General features: G+C 35.5%; 1 long non-coding RNA gene across 4 annotated transcripts in view; it reads left to right on the forward strand.

Annotated features, from left to right (window-relative positions):
• LOC128791963 (uncharacterized) overlaps positions 1-16,171 on the forward strand; it is a 155,633-nt gene that overhangs the window by 827 nt on the left and 138,635 nt on the right. Inside the window, exon 2 of one of the 4 annotated variants that reach the window (XR_008432251.1) lies at positions 583-673. The exons of the other annotated variants lie outside the window; for them this stretch is intronic. This is a non-coding gene — a long non-coding RNA (uncharacterized LOC128791963). The remainder of the gene's footprint in view (positions 1-582; positions 674-16,171) is intronic. 4 annotated transcript variants of the gene reach the window in all.

A 16,171-nucleotide genomic window follows, 5' to 3' on the forward strand; every position in this document is an offset into this window, starting at 1 on the left:
AGATTCTCTGGGGGGTTCACTGTGTGCTTTCAGCCTTTTCTTTTTAGGTGCTGTATAATCTTAACTAAGGGAAAAGTGGGCTAAAAATATTCTTTAAAAAGCAGGACTTGAGTGTTAAAATACCAAACTTCAGACTAAACAAAACCCCAGGTTTGGGAGGGTGTTAGGGTGTGAACAGAGCATGATTTTCTAAGTGTCTTCAAGTCTAGAAGATTGGTGTCATTTGCCTTGAGGAGCTAAGACCACTGCTGAAAGACAAATGGAGCTTTGTGCTTACAGGCTGTCTGAAAAGATTGCACATCCTTGGCATAGTGTTCCCAGATCAAAAGTGCCGACTTTTCCTGTGATTTCCAGTGTTTTATTACATTTTTGAATTGCTTCTAGGATTACAATAACTAGATTTTGTTTTGTGAGTGGATTAAAATTTCTGTTTTATGCTAAGATATCTTAGACACCCCCTTTTCATCAGCAGTATCTTTTACAGAGATACAGTCTTTCATTTCCTTGGAAGGTAGGTCTACAAATTATGTTTCCTTATGGCGTGGAAAGGAAATTATGAATGAGCTTTCATTGGCATTCCAGGGTCAACAATGGAAAGAGACTCCCCTCTGATACAGCTGCCTTTGAATTACCTTCTACAAGGAAAATATAAAAGATATGGAAAGGAGATTAGGTAATTTTTTTTTTTTTGCTCTCCTGTAGAAAGTATGTAAAAGCCCTATTTTCTATTAAATGGCACTAAAAAAGTATAAAAGGGGACAGCCACATATATTCATATGAATTCAATATAAAGTAATGGTACCAATGCACTGAAAACCTCTGGTTGTCCAAAGGACAAAGTGAATGGTGCTTTCAACAGAAACAATTTAATATGAAAAAAGAACATAGATTCAAAGCCACAAAGGCAAGACTGAAGGTATTTAAATCTTTTCTTGAGCTCCTCAGTGACTAGTTCTCTAATGTTCCCTAGCTTTACTTTCCCCATGCTTTTCTCCCCTTCTTTTTTTTTTCTCAGTTTATCATAGATAAAGTTGGCAAAGCATATGAACTATTAAATTAATCTTAGAATGCAAACTTTTTAGGAAGCTTCAGTGATACAGTATGTTTTTCCACTTCCTGATGCTGCTTGGAATATCTGTGTTTGAAATCAGTAAAATATTGAAGAGTTAAGTTATAAAATAAAACCAGTGGTTCCCCTAAAAACATAAGCATTCAGAACTCCTGAACTCCTGAACTTTTATGTGTTACAAACTAATAAATTTGATGTATGAAAAGGTACCAAAACATGTTTCAAAAAGATAGCATAAAATGACCCAATTCTTTTCTGCTTGATTTTAATAATCCATTTGGAAGAAAATGAAAATATGTAATAGACTTATTCTTCCACCCTCTAACAACCTGACAAGCAATTTTTTTTTGACAGAAAAGGCTGTCTAAAGACTGGTGAAAATCATTAGCAATCAGTACCTGAAATAATTCTGTTTGTTAAAGTTTATCTGAAAAATTAAACTAAATTCAAGTTCTCATGAGAAGTTCTTATTTCTGCCATATGCCCTGAAGCAGCAATACCTGACTGTGAATCAATCAGGAATACCTGATTGTGAAGATCTCTCTCTGGCAAAGCTTTTAATCTTCCTTAAAAACCTATGAAATTCTATGTGAATGACATTTCTTCTTGAGGGCTTTGTATGGAGACTGACTGCTGCAGTCTGTGTGAAATACATGATTGTGAGAGAGAAGAAGAGACACCAGAAGCTTTCCTGCAGGCATCAAGGGACAGGGGATAAGCAGAATGGAGGCACGCTGTGAGTGCAGCTTGTCTAGATGGGGAGGGATGTTCTCAGTGTGTGCCTAAAGTTACAACAACTTTTCTTCACACCATATTGCAAGATGTATTGCTGGCAGTTGGAGTAAGACAGAGACTTGTTCACTTGGGTGCACGGAAAGCAAAGTTGATAAATTGGCTGTAGGTACCAAATTACACATAAATAAGTTTGAAGTTCTGCAGTCTGAGTTTGGCAGCTCAAAGTGGTGATGGGAGTTATGAGAAAGGATACCTCACATGTGCATCTGTGGAAAGGCAATCTTTGTTAGTAGCAGGTAAACTGAAAACTTTTGAATTGCAGTGCTAACAAATATTTTTTCCAAATAGGAAACTTCTTCATTAAATTAGTCTTATACTTAATATTTCATGGGTGTTGAATTTTCTACTAGGTTAAGAAGTTGGTCTGGATTTTGAATTTCAGGCATTCTCCTGATTGTGAGAATGAAAAGTTTAGGGAATTGCAAAGGAGGGTTGAAATCTGACCATTGTTGATGTTAGCTGCTCTGAAATGTCCTTGAAGAGGATAAATTTCTTCTTCACTACATAAAAGATTTTGGTATGTCAAGGAAGCCAAAGAGAGAAAAAGGTACAAACAAAATTAAGCTATCAATGGTACAGAAGCTAAGCTTTTTGACACATTATGTTTGTTTACATTTGGAAAGAACATGACAGAAACAGAACACATGAAGTTTTTCAAAATCAGATAATTATAACAATTAGTAAAAAATTAGTTTAATTTAGCCAGGGAAGAGTACATAGATGTTAAATGAAATATAAAAATATTGCACATGTGGGACAAAATTCATGGTGGGACTACTTTAAATGATTAAATTTACTAATATTTGAATAGTTTTTACCATCAGATTGAAGTACAATTTATAATTATCAGTCATATTAGCAGCGTAATTTTTGGAATCTGTCAATACTATGACCTTGCTTTTTAATCCACATCTATATTAGTTAAAATATTAAAATGAGGCTTTAGAAGCATGTTTTGTCAGTGTAACTGTCCTAGTGATGACTATTTTTCTAAACAGAGAATTTTTTGAAGTCCTATTATTACCTGAAAAATGTATTTCAATTTTTGTACGTTACCAGGTGACTAAATAATTATTGAAAATAAATTTAGGAGTTGATGTTTTTCCTACTCCTTGCTTTCTAGAAGTGAGTCTTTCAAAAGAATCTTTCTTACTCAGAGTTGTTTTAGTAACTTTTCTGTGAACATGACCTTTCTTTGCATACCTCTGTAAGAGTGCACTGAAAGTAGTAAAAGTCCAAGTTTCTGCAGAAGTGCAGTGCTGTTGTTTCCTGGTGAGCTTGTGCTGATGCCAGCTGTGAGTCAGCATCAATGTTACTGCCTCCCTCAACAAACATGAAATACCTGACAGATGGACAGAAATGTTTAGGTACTGGGTAATATGGACAGGTTTAAGAGAGAACCAGTCAGGCAGGCACCTCTTTAACTCTTTGTTTAAAGCTAATCCATATCTAGAATTTACTTTTGTTAAAGTTTAAGTTTGACCTTAATTTTCATTGGAGAAGAAATGGCCTTAGTAAAGTATTCCCACATATTTACAGTTCCTATGAAATACAAGAAAGACTTAACTCTGTGGAAGTTTAAATTGTATATAAAGCTAAGATTTAAACTTTTCTGTGATTTAGCTTGCTTTGTTTTTCTTTCAGATACCACACTTATTTATTTACTTTTTAATTCAGGACTTCATTAATGCAGCAAAAATAAATCTGTAAAATAAATCATCTTTCTGGCCTTTTAGGAGTTAATATAATCTTTAGAGTACAATACAGGTATAGGATATTCATTGTTCAATTATATTTGAATCATCATGAAGAGAAATGAGAAAATGTAATTAAAGATTTCATCAGTGTGAAATGTAGGAAGGGCATGCTTTGTAGAAGTGACAGTATCTATAAAGAATGCATCTCTACGAAAAAAGCTCTTCCTAGAAGGTTATGGAACTCTGCTCACAAGTGTTCTGGCATTTTCCCCTTCCAGTATGGACAAGGACTTTACAACAAATCCCATCAGAGTAGCCTTTATTGTATTGTTGGTTATGCATGACTTCTATAATTTTCAATATTGTAAAATTTAAGGATTAAGGTTCTCTTCTACAAGATCACAAAAAAGTATGATCCCATAGAATAAGTGAAACTTGGAGAATTAAGATTAAAATACTTTTTATTTTAGAATACAGTGCAGATAGAAAAATCTAGAAGTTGTTTGATAGATCTTTGTTGTCCGACTCAATATGAGTAGGAATAATATGATTTTTAAATGCTGTAATACTCACTTGGCAATATTTAAAATTAACTATTATCTCTAAAAATATATAAATTTTAGCCTGTCAAGTCACAATTAAAGTTGGGCTAAGTAGCTCCCTCTCCGTCTCGGGAATCTGTAGAATGTTTAATATTACATACCTCTTCTAATTTATGTATTTTCAATGTACTTTGCAAATGTAACTGCAGAAGTAACAAAGAGCTGAATCTTGTATGATGACACATGTATGAATTTATTTTGGTATATTCTCTAAATATTTACCTGCAGGCAAAACTAGTTTGTGTCTCATAGCATTTATATGAATGTTTATTGACCAAAGTGTCGTAGTAGAGAGGCTGCTTGCAATATTCTGGTGTAGCAACATGAAGCTTGTGGGAATTGAAAGGCCAGAGTATCCTCAACTATTGATCATTGTAGAGTTCCTGGGACTCCTCATCTTGCATCTTAGGTCTCAAAGTAATAAAATAATAATAAGGAACCTACTGCTAGAAGTTCAGTTGTAATACCAGTCTTTGTCGTAATCACTTAAGGGTGCATTAAGTATTAAGGAAAAGATTAGGTCATGATTACAAATGATGGTGCAAACATTCTGATGGACTTTGTGTTCGGTTTTATTTGAATTAACCGTCATACCTGTAGTATCTCTTTCTTGGGTGCAGAAATTTCTGCTGGAATGGAGAAGTAAAAGTTTGCATAAGAGCCTGTCACAAAGACAAATGGGCTTAAGAGGTGGGTGTTTTCTGTAATACAGTAATTCATTGCTTTGATTTTTTAGTAAGTTTCAGTTTTTAAAAGAACCTACCAGTGTGGTAGGTTACAATATTACAACATTCATGATTCTGTCCCATATAGCCAAGGGCTTGTTATAGCTGATGACATAAACTCACTGTTTATGTACTGTTTGTAGGTACTTTTTGTAAGTTTGGGTACTGTTTGGGTACTTTTTGTAAGTTGACACATTTGATATTTTAATTCCAAGTAGATGTTAGAATACAATTAATTTGGAAGAAGTGGTAATTTTTCAAGATGATGCTTACTGCAATCCCTCGGGTCCTTCTTTAGGATTAGATTTTGAATCCTGGTGTGGGTGCAGTGGAAGGAGCCTGTCAGTGTGCTCTCTGAGATCAGTTGAAGTAGGTAGGCAGCTTTTCAGGAGGTAAACATTAGCAAGAGAAATTAGAAAGGTGGCACCATCCGGGTCTCAAAGCAGTGCAGTGAGCTAATGAAGAGTTGCACTGGCTGGGCTGAACAGCTCAGCTACTTCTGCATTCCACGACATTCAACTGCATTCTCAAGCTCAATGCTTGAGAGTTGGCTCTTACTTAGTTTTGATTTTCCTCCTATCCTGCTGCTCAGCAGCCACAGAAGGACAGATACAATGATTGCATTCATTCCAGTTCCACTCATAGCTCTGGCTATGGTACTTGGTCAAAGTAAACATAGGATCTCTTCTTTAGAGAAAAAAAGTTTATAAAGATTTTATTAAATTTTCTGTAAGATATCAGTCCATTTGTAAATTGTAGAGGGAATAACTGGATTAAATAATCTATAAAAAATAATTGTAATAAAGCTGTGCTTTGGAGCAAAAGGTCATGTTTCTCCCTCAAACTATGGTTTCCATTCCAGTAATTTTGTTATCTTTTATAAAACTACCCCTAATTTATAACTAGTGTGTCTAAAAAGTGAATAATACCTACAATATTTAATATTCAGGAAGCATAAAAACTACAAATACCTCACATTTTAAGGCATAAAGAAACTCTCTTTCACTATTAAGCCAAGCAGTGGAACAGGTTGCCCAGCAAGGCCATACCATCTGTGTCCTTGGAAGTTTCCTAGACCAGATTGAATGAAACTTTGAGTAACTTTGAAGTCTGACTTCACAGCTGACCCTGCTTTGAGCAGCTGTTTGAGCTGGAGACCTCCTGAGGTCTCCTCCAGCCTGAATTACCCTGTAACAATGTGAATGGTGGTGATCTGCACAACTGGCTTGTCTCTTCTGCTGGGAGCAGGACTTGGAGCCAGCCGCCTTATCTTATACCTCAGCATATCTGAGAAAGTGTAGGTGCTGCATTTCCCATCAGTATGGATTTTTTGACCAATATGATGTAAATATAATATATAATATATGTATATATATATTTACATATTGCTATGTAGATCAGTTTGACGTGAATTTTAATTACAGGAACTGTACTGTACAAATTGAAAAGGTGTGTGTTTTTGGAACACCTCTGCTTTTTTTAAGAAGGTAGCTGTAGTCTTTGTATGAATGGTGTCACACTCTCTCATAATTAACTATTTTAAAAAATTGCTTCTCTGTGCTGGCCCCTGACTATTGTTTTACAGGAACTTCAGCTTACACATTAATACTATTTTTTTTTTTTGGTCCCAAGCCAGAGGACAGCATTTGAAATCAGAGTACTACTGAGGGTGGACAATGAGGTACATAAATTGTGAAATTCCTTTCTCACATCTGCACTGCTTGAGGTTTCATTTAAATCTAATGATATTTTTGAATATAACCTAGCTTCAGCTGTTAAGCAGTGGACTCAACCCCAAAGTTTTAATGAATTTGCTGAGATAGTCTCCTTTTTAGTTTTAAACCCGTGGGTGAAAAAACCCAAGCGACACTACCAATTCTTTTACAGAACATGAACAGTCATTATTTGACTTGGGAATGAGGAGTTTCATAACATAATTCTTGGAAAGCAGTACAGCTTTTCTTTCAGAGAGAGTAGTACAAATCCCTTGTTGTCATATTCAGCAGATGGCAGCATGCATGTTAACTGGCTGGGTATCTGCTCAAATCTTTTAGCTGCCATACCATATTGATGAGCAAAGTAATTAATTTGTGAATGTCTTTAAGGTCAATCACAGTGGAAGCTTTCAGTGTGTTAATATAAAATATCATATTTGCCCTGAGGGTGCACTGTCACAGCAGGTAGAAATTAATTGTGGAATTAGATAATTTTCTTCCTAGAATGCAGCCATGTTGAAAAAAAGAAAATGTATAAAACTAGTAGAGTACAATTCAGAAGCCCAGTGTTTCAAACGTTAAAACACAAATATGACATTTCCACAAATGCATATCTGAGTGGCACCAGGACCGGGGCCTGGGATTAGGCCATGAAAGGTCATGCAAAAAGGAAGAAAAGAAAAAAAAATTAAAAAAAGGGCATGACCAAGCAGATATTTGTCTGTGATTATTTAATGGCAATACTCACGTCATTTGAATTTGGCCGGTTCTGTTTTATAGTAGCAGATCAGGTGTGGAGTGAATGACATCTTATCAAACTCTGAATATAAATAATGAAGGTGTATGATAACTATGTAAAACAAATTGCCATATTAGGTAGAAAACCCCTTGGTTTTTCCAATATACATGGTGTTTTTCATTGTAGTCTTGTCAGACTTGCAGAAACAGGAATAATGGGATACTTAAGACAAAAATCTAAAATGCTGCTGAATTTTGTCCAGGGCTCTTAAGGTGAACTCTTCCATGTGAAAAATGCTATAGACTTTGACTATTGCTGAATGTTGCAAATATTCCTTTTTAGCTGTTCAAGAAACATTTCTTCTGTTTGTGTGTTTGTATAAAGTGCATTTTAAGGCCTGCTGATGGTATTTGTGTAGACATGATGAGAAATCAGTATCTCACCATTTTCCATCTACTGAAGAAAGGTTAGTGAAATATTGAAATCATCTAACATAAAGGGATCATTGTATTGTGATCCAAAAACTCAATCACACAGACTACTATTAATTTATGAGTGCATATTACTGGTTTGTACCAAGTCTTGCATATCTTACAACAAAACTCAACAACTTACAGCTAAAATTTTTTCAGAAAACTGAAAATTTCCCAATGAGTATGTATTTTTTAATCTAGTTACAGATAATTGGTAACAGAGGAACATGCTCTTTTTGTTCACTGATTTAATAAAAAAAATCATTCATTACAATTTAAGTTCACTCTGAAGCAGTGTAAGCTCCAGATCCTGAAGAGATTTATATGCATAGTTATAATCATAAAGTTGGTAGGAACATCACTTATTGAAGTTAACAAGAATGTTCCCTGTATGTATTTCTGTAACTGTAAAGTGGTTGCATTTATTACAATTCAGATGAAATGTGTTTGTAGGTATTTGTAAAAATAGGATCTTCATTTAACTAGGTTTGTTGGGGTTTTTTTTCCCTCCCCAACTCTTCAAACTAAGTTCTAAGCTAACCATTTTTGGTTGCAGATTTTTGTGTTAATTTTGGATGCAGAATTCTGAAGCTTTTTTGATGCCTTAATAAAATTTTATATAGAGATATAGGGATGTGCATAACCTTCAGATAGGTTTCCAGTCAAACCATAAAGAAACCACATTGTGGTTCCATCCTGTGTTTCATATTACAGAGGCTCCCCTTCTACACCCAGCTTTAAAAAATTTAATTCCTGTTATATAGGACATTATGGGTTCATTTCCCAACTAATTGATTTTTGCACTTAATATGGAGTGTGAGTCAGGTGGATCTTCTGTAAAAGTCAAGAACAAACTATTATATTTGACAGGATTTAGAGATCACAATACATAAATCAGTGTTCCTATCTTTGTTCAAGTGCATTAATTTCTCAACTGATCAAAGAGGACTGGAGAGAACGAAAAGCTTTATTCACATAATAACATCTATTTTTCTTTGGTTTGCATTTTAAGGCAAATATTTGCTTTCTCATGTTTGATCTTGTTACCAAATAAATGCCTATATAAAACCACAGCTCAGAATATTAATGTAGCATTGAAAGAATGAGCTGAAGAAAGGCAAATAATTACCTCTAGTCGAGGAAGTCTTTAAAATTTTTTTACAGACAGGCTATGAACATTAGTTTTGATTAATTCATTCAGCCAAGAAAGCCAACAGTTTGGACCACTATAAGCTTTCAGTTTGATTCCTTTATAGCTGTCACTCTGCTGTGCTGAGATGCCTGCAATAGCGTTAGAAGTTATTGGCACTGTCTAGGCCACTAGTGAATAGTTTACATGGACATCCATTGCAGTGGAAATTCTATTTGCCTTGTAGAAATGGTCAAAATTGTCCAAATTACTGTAGTTGGTTTTTGTATGTAGACTTTCATACTTTAATGCAGTTAAGCGTAGTATGAAAAAGAAGGAAAATTTCTGAGTGGGCAGATCTACAAGGTGAACAAGGAAGAGAATGATAATAGCTTGTAAATTTTTAATGACTTCTAAATTCTCTATATGAATTAGTTATTTGGAAAGTTGCTGAAGCCCTTACTGCCTTAATAAAATATTTTCTATGGGCATCTGTCGGTTTAATTAAATAACAGGATACTAGAAAGCACAAAGAAGGCACACACTGGCTCCAGACAAACTTCTGACAGAGGGTGAGACCTTGCCATCAAATCCCTGCATCTTTTAGTTGAAAAGATGCTTTTTCCTTCTGCCAAGGTGTAGGATTTCTTTGCTAAGGTATGAGACTTCAGTTCAAGAGAACATCAAATAAATGAAAGTAATTGTCTGGAAGAGGAAAAATAATGTGATGCTTTTTGGAGGACTGTTTGAGCAGTAACAGACTGGCAAGGCATGAACTATGTTAGAAAGTGTTTGGGTTGACTAGCTCAGAGGTTTTTTTTGATCCTGTTTCCTACAGGAGGAAAAAGCATATGCTTTGTTTGTTCTGTCCTTCATCTTCCCCTTATTTTTTTGAAATGAAATGTTGGCTAATTTAATCCAAATTTAAGAGAGGGATAGATGTGTCAAGGAAATTATTTTAATAGAATTTGGGGGAAAAGTATTAGTGGTGGTACAGAGGAGGGACCCATATGAGCACTGCTTTCAGAGAGAGCTTACATGTTACTGTTCTGTTTGCTAGCAAGGTGATCAGCATATCCTTACTTCTGAACCAGTCATGGACCAAAGGAATCTCTTATGCATTTGATATTGAGAAGTCCTTGAACAAGGCAAGCACATTTTGAATGAGAAGTATTCCTAATCTTTTATTATGAATCTTCTGTTGGAGTCGATGACATTGGTTTGATAATTTCTTGTTAAATAATCCAGTTTCTAGGTACAAATGCTTAGAAGAGGAATATCTGGATTGTATCAGTTTTCAGAGATCAATACCTGTCTGTAAACTGGATATATGGATATCTGTAAACAGATATATGGATCTGTGATAAAATACATTAGAATAGTACTAAATGGTATTATCTTCTAGACCTGTAACTGCCACTCACATTCAAACATTTTTGAGTTCTGTGTTAGATAGAGGAGTACAATTACCTTTGTAAGAGCAGGCTCTCTTGGCTGCCATGAGGCCATTGTTACTGACATTTCCTTACTTGTTAGATTCTGTAGGAATGTGGTTAGCTATGTTCTAAAATGTAATTTCCCAGTTAGTTGCCTTCACCTAAATGAAATTAAAGGCATTCTGCATATTTTGATTGTTCAAAAACACAGAACTAGAGGTATAGACCCTGTGCATTCTTGCTGGAGCAAGCCAGGGGTCCTTTGGAAGATGACTCTTACTTGCTTGGGAACCAGTCTGAGGGGCTCCCACAGCTTCAGACATTTAGTGTGTGCTTGTATGAAGAGGACTATAAATGACATTGATGTGAGGAGGAGATTAAGGAAGGTTTTCTCTGAGTGGACATGATTTGGTAGTGTGGGACATCAGAATAACACTGGCGAGTGCAGTAAGTTTCTGCACACAAAATGGAGTGTGTACAAATCCTATGCACTTTCTGGCTTGAGCTCTGTCCCACACTAAGAGTACAGCTTTCACCCTTCCTCCTTTGGATTAACTATGTGTCTGGGTTTTTTGTCAGCTTCAAGTCTCTCTGGGATGTTTGTCTCTCTGGGGAATGGGAAGCTTTTCCCATCAGGTTAGTGCGGGTTGGAAACGTCACATCAACCAAAGCTCTTCTGTGTGTCTTGTCTATTGAGAAGGTAGTTCAGAATGCCACAGGTTCATCAGGCAATGGATTGCTGATCAGAAGGGAGCTGGAACCTTGATAAGCCACTGGAGCACAATGGCAATCAGGAAGATGCTGAGGAGGGTTAGAACACTGAGGGAAGAAAAAGCTTCAAGAGAAGGCTTTGCAGTCTCAACAGCAGCAGAGGGACCGATGACAATTCTCTCATCAAGAGAAACAGTCACGTAATGTACTGTGGTCTGTGCTGTTTGAGGCAGTGCTGAACTAGTGTTTTTGCTTAGATAAATCATCTCTCTTGCATGATGTCTTTCTTTCCTGATTTCTGGTTAACAACTCCAACAACCTTTTCTATTGTGTTCATTGAAGACTGAAATTGTTCAGCTGTGAAAATCATAATGGAATTCATTTTGATAATTGAAGTTTGGAGGAAGAATTCTGAAGCTCCATCAAACATTTCAGAGTCAGAAGTACCACAGCCAAGATATATACCAAGAGGTGATAGAAACTGTGGCTTCATAATTTAACAGCAGCACAGTTTTATCATTATTGTTCCTTATATGTAGGTGTGAATATATATGAAAACGGGTGTTTAGGAACACTTGGGAAGTTATTTCTCCTAAAACCTCAAAATTGCAAGCAATTTCTTAGCAATTATTCACTTACACACTACCACATCCACTCTAAGTGGACGTGGTAGTGTGTAAGTTAATCCATCGACCTTCAGTTCTGAAGACATGTGCTGAAGACACATGGTTCAGTTCACCAGTAGAATGTATTGGATAAACTAGAGCTTTATCACTGAGCTGAGACATCCAGGATTTAGCATTGTATATGACAGTATCTTGTCAACCTTCTAATGCTCCACTGTGCTTATTAGCTTTTCAAGACTAGGCAAAAAATTATTATCCAAGTTGTAATTAGTCTTTCTGTTGCTTAATGGATCAAACATTTCCACCATTTCTCTTAAATATGTGCAGTGCACTAAATCTCAGTCTTACAGCTAAAAAAAGGTGACAACAGTGATTAAAAAACTGGAAGCATTGGTATGTGTAAATCTAGTGAGAAATGTTTTATTATATTGAAAAAAATTCTGAAACCCAGTTAAAAATTAAAGCAGAAAAACACTAAAATGGGATGTAAAAATGTTTCCTGCCTGAAAACAGCAAAGTGGCTGTCAACTGAAAAAAATCAATATATTTGCTCAATAATTTCATTACTGATTGTTTAATTTCATTTGTATGTGTAAAATTTCATAGAAAATTCTTACAAATTGACTGAGAATCAAGACTTCATTGTTTGAATGAACATGAAAATGCTTACCTAGTTTTCTTATCAGTTTGATAGTAACCCTCCAGAGGTAAAGGCAGACTGAGAATCCTGGTCAATGCCTAATTACTGTACACTCAAAATGATTGTGAAGGTTTGGAGAGAGTGGGAAAGACAACAATTGATTGTTCTGTGAAAGCAATAACCTGAACATGAGATATACCTGATTTTGTGTTTATTGATGGCTCATCTTAACAGCTCCATAATCACAAGGAAATAGCTTTTTTTTTAAGGCACTCTAGAGAAAGTACCATCTGAACAGGGCTTATTGCTTCCTATCCTTCATGAAAAGATGCAGCTTTTAATGAAATATGCATAAAAGTCATTTTAGATATGTGACCTACATAATCACACTCATCCTGAGAGGTCAGGGTAGAAATTTTTTCTATTCAGAATAATTAAACTCCTCCTTTGTATTATTCCTCATTAATTCAATATTCTTGTAAAAAATAAAGCTCCCACAACAGTTTTAGTAATCAGCTTTTCAGATTGATGAGCTATTTTTATGCTAGTATTGTTCTGTGTGACAAGGCTCCTTGATCAATTGCCAGGTAACTGTTTCAGCCTTTTCCCAACACCCTGCTAATCCAGCACGTTAAATTATTTTTAATTGAGTAACTTCATTATTCAAAAAATCCCCTTTGTCATGATTCTGTAAACATTAACTGTATCTTATATAAACAATTATCTAAATATAGTCACATTGCTTCCTTCATCCCCATATCTCTCTTGTGCAGAATAATAAAAGTTCCCAAGCAAAGAAGGAACAAAAAAGAAGCTTATTATCATTGAAATTATTTCCCAAAGTACAAGACCAGTTTTAATCTGAGGTCCAGATATAAGACAGCTTTAAGAAAAATTTTGAGAGGCACTTTCAGTATACTTTTATGTATAAAAAAACCAGTTGTTCTGCTTGTCTACAAGGAAATGTTCTATCTCAAGCCTTCATAAGTACATATACAATGAGAATGTAAAAATTAAGACTAAGCAGAAGTGATTCAGGTAGTGTATTTTCAGGTTGAAATAAAGAAGAGATTACAGGGACAGTTTGCTTTAAAGCATTATGTTTTATGTTACCCAAAATGATGGAATCATTGAAATGAATGTTCATGCATTCTTTGCTGCATAGTTACAGGGTGCCAGCTGCCTCCCTTTCAGCTGAAGAGTGTTTTTTTGCATTCAAGTGCTCTTCCTGAAACACTTTATTATTCCAGCAACAGTCACAACAATGCCTCTCCTAAAAAACCCCAAAGAAAATGAAAGGTGTGTCTGAAAGGATCAAGAAGGATTGAGGGGGGAAGATGGTGTAGCTGCCTTTTCTACAGCATCTTCCTTGTTCTCATAATGACTCAGGAATGCTTGACATTCATGATAGAAGAAGAAATCTTTGCTCTCTATAGTGAAAACTATATATATTATGATTTCTTGTAAGAATCCTTCACATAACAGTATTCTTATTTTTACCAAGGATGAGGAAAAGATATTTACATCATCTGACATATATATTCAAATTATGTTCCCTTGATCAAAACTTAGGCCTCCAATATTTCGCAGCAGATTAAACAATGTGGCTATAGAAGATTCCTGAGCTGCCATTACAATTGATTTTTAGCTCTACATGCTGCTGAGGGTAAATCATTATTAATTCTGTTAATTTTTCACCAAACAGCAGCTCACATAGTAGACCTCATAGCACTGCATTCTGTTCATGACCCATGCTTAAGGCAATGAAGACAGAAGGAGTTTCTAGAAAGAGAAACCTGCACAGGACTTCAGTGAATTTGGTGTAACATCACTTTAAGGAATCCAGACATCTGCATGGATGATTTAGAGCCTCTATAGTGAGTAATCAGAAGCTGATGAGTATTAAAGGCAGTTAAAGGTATTGTGGAAATCAGTATAAGGAATAACAATCTATGCTGATGTGATTGTTTTTGTATAGTCCTTTGTGGGAGCCTTTTTACATTGGATAGAAATACATGAATTTTGGAGGCTGGACTGCTAAACGGTGTACCTTAAATGTGTAAAATTAGGCACTGCAATTGTCCTCCCATCCACTGACCAAATACACCATTGCGTGCTGAGATATCATATGAATTAATGTCTATTTTTGCTAGTCATGTTAAGTATACTTTTACTTTTCATTGATGAATTTTCTTAAGAAAATGCATCTGGTTTAGAATCCAATTAATTCCTGTTTAGAGGCTTGATCTCTGGTCAAATATTCAGTTGTTTTGAATTGAGCTTTCTAAGGAAATTCAGTTCCTCATAAATGGTACTGAAGGCAGTAAGGTTTTTCATTAATGAAGTAAAGTGTGTTGTTTTGTGTAGGTTTTTACCAATTTGTAATCAGTTTTTTTAGTTTGAAACTTATAATTTCTATCTTTCAGCGTTGCAGTTTTTATCCTGAAGAGCCATGCTGCATGGTCTCTAGCTAAGCTCTCTGCCTAATGTCTGCACGTGCATATTACAGTGTTGCAAGTGCTTTTTTTGTTTGTTGATTAGAATGACTACAGTTATACCCAAGAGGTCACCTGAAGGCTGCTGAGGAGCAAATAGCAGCATGCACATTGATTTAAGTAGATATGAACAAGTGCCATAACCCATGTACTCTGCAAATATTACGTTGCAAAATCTGAGTGCAGTAGAGTTCTTTAGCTTGGTTGCCATGGGGTAATTCAAGTTGAAACCCACCCATCATGACAACTGCTGATCTGACTCAGATTAATACTGTGCTACTGGTGCTACTGCTACTACTTATGGTACTGTAAACTATTCCTCCTGCTATTGACTGCTAATCATGCAGTCATTTCTAAAATTCTACCTGCTAACAGAATTTACCCTGCTTCCATTTACATCTGTCATTGGCGTTCTTTGGCGTTTCTGATGCAATGTGTGGTAGAGCCTTTAAGACTTCTTTAATGCTTTGCTAATTTATTCTTTAATGGAAAAAGTGAATGCCATATCAATATATGTATGCCTGATGAGCTTTTTTTCATTCTCAATTCTGTCTTTGTGCAGACTTGTACCACTTTCTTCATAAACTGTTTGCATAGAGTTGCGTGTAGAGGTTGATGATGGTAGAAAATTTCTCATGTTGAAATTGCCTTAATATCTTTATGTGATAAGTATGTGATGAATTGGGTTTTATTTTTTTTCAGTTTGTTTTGTTTAAGGTGACTTGTAGTATGAAATACCTAGTCCTTTGCGTATTTTCTCTCTACAGGAAGTTCATTGATGCAAAACAAATTCTGCCTTTCTAACTGGATATCTAACCACACTCATTCATAACAGTTAAAGACATGAAAAACAGCAAGGGATTTGATTCATTGCCTGTTTTGACCCATTCAGAAAAGTATAATGAATGAGAATAAGGAATAAAAATCCCTACAGTTTAACAGATTAAAAAAAGAGTCCCAGTCCCTCCAGAAATATGGTGTCATGTATGGTAGTGTGCCTGATTTTTCTCATCCAGGGATCTTTTGTGTTGTTATTCAGTGGTCTGTGTCATCATTTCTGTTGTCAATGTATCGTTGAATGCAGGCTATTCCTATTTATACTACAGTGTGTGAATCCTGTCAATCATCCCTGTGTTTCTCAGTTCATGCCTCTGCTGTATCTCTCTGCCTTATGCTTTTTGTCCAACTATTTCCCAGTTTCTCTCTCCGGCAGTTTCCAGTCACAGTGCCTGACTGTGTTGTCCATGCTTCAGTGTCTCCCTTCTCATCTGGCCTGTGATATACCAGACTTATGGTATAGAATACACAGTTGTGTCTGA

Source organism: Vidua chalybeata, chromosome 9, assembly GCF_026979565.1.
Source record: "Vidua chalybeata isolate OUT-0048 chromosome 9, bVidCha1 merged haplotype, whole genome shotgun sequence".
NCBI classification, from domain to species: domain Eukaryota; kingdom Metazoa; phylum Chordata; class Aves; order Passeriformes; family Viduidae; genus Vidua; species Vidua chalybeata.